Below are 1226 nucleotides of genomic sequence, written 5' to 3' on the forward strand. Positions count from 1 at the left end.
TGATCCAATACTAGAATAATCTATTGGTTATGCATATTCAGAATGTAGCTTGCATTAATCAGTATGTTTTAATAGGTAATAAACAGAAATTTCTAATCTACTGAGTTTTTCAAATGAGATTAGTTAATGTTACTCCACTTGTTTCATTCTTCCTTATGGTTTTGTATTCTATGCAGAAAGATTGGCTCCTATCAAATCAGTCAACAACACAATACAATTCTTGTTTCCTAAAATAGCCTTAAAACTTGTTTTAAACTTCTATGTTTTTTTTTTTTTGGTTGGTCGTGGGACTTGAACTCTGGGCTTGGGTGCTGTTCCTCAGCTCTTCAGATCAAGGTGAGCGCTCTACTGCTTTAACCACAGCGCCACTTCCTCTATAATGTTTTATTTAAATTTTAACTTAATATTGATTCAAGAAAAAATTTGGATGATCAAACTGGAAGAAATCAGACATATAAGATTCACTAACTGGAGTTCCGGGAAGATGGCAGAGGAGAAGCTGGAATCTGAAAAAGCTCTCGCATAGAAAGCAGTTTTAGAGTTCCAGTGAACAGTCCTGAGCCAGAGAATCACACCAAGTGTGCCATCACAGGACAGAGAGTTAGACAAAAGAGGGAAGCCAAGGCAAAAAGACACATCTGAGCGCTTGCCAGCAGCTGCGGCGGCGGCGGTGGCGGCAGGATCGCAAGCAGCAGAGACCTCAGCCGGGGCCATACCCGAGCGCTCACACAGAGAGTCCGGGATGAAGGAGCCAGACGCAGCTGGCGAGCGGATTCTACTCAACACCAGCAAGAACAAACAAAGAGCAGACATCTTCATCCTGCAGCTTGCAGACCAGAGACCACCCAGGATCCAAGACTCGGCGTGAGTAGAAGCCCGACATCCTCACTCCTTCTCAGGGAGCAGAGGAGGAAAGGCCAACCCTCCCCCCGAGCACCGGTGATCTCCATCTTGGATACCGACAAAGCTCGGAGGAGCTGCTAGCTCTAACTCAGGCCTTGGAATAAAACTAGAATAGGACATCCCACCGTCACATTATAATCCACACAAGATCAACTCAGACCAAGGAAAAGATCCTTAAAGCTGTCAAGCAGAAAAGGGTAATCACCTATAAAGGGAAACCAATCAGAATCACCTCAGATTTCTCAGCAGAGACAATCAAAGCAAGAAGAGCCTGGAATGATGTATGCCATGCCCTAAAAACAAACAACTATCAACCAAGAATA

This window comes from Dipodomys ordii, unplaced genomic scaffold (genome assembly GCF_000151885.1).
Source record: "Dipodomys ordii isolate 6190 unplaced genomic scaffold, Dord_2.0 Scaffold342, whole genome shotgun sequence".
In the NCBI taxonomy this organism is placed as follows: domain Eukaryota; kingdom Metazoa; phylum Chordata; class Mammalia; order Rodentia; family Heteromyidae; genus Dipodomys; species Dipodomys ordii.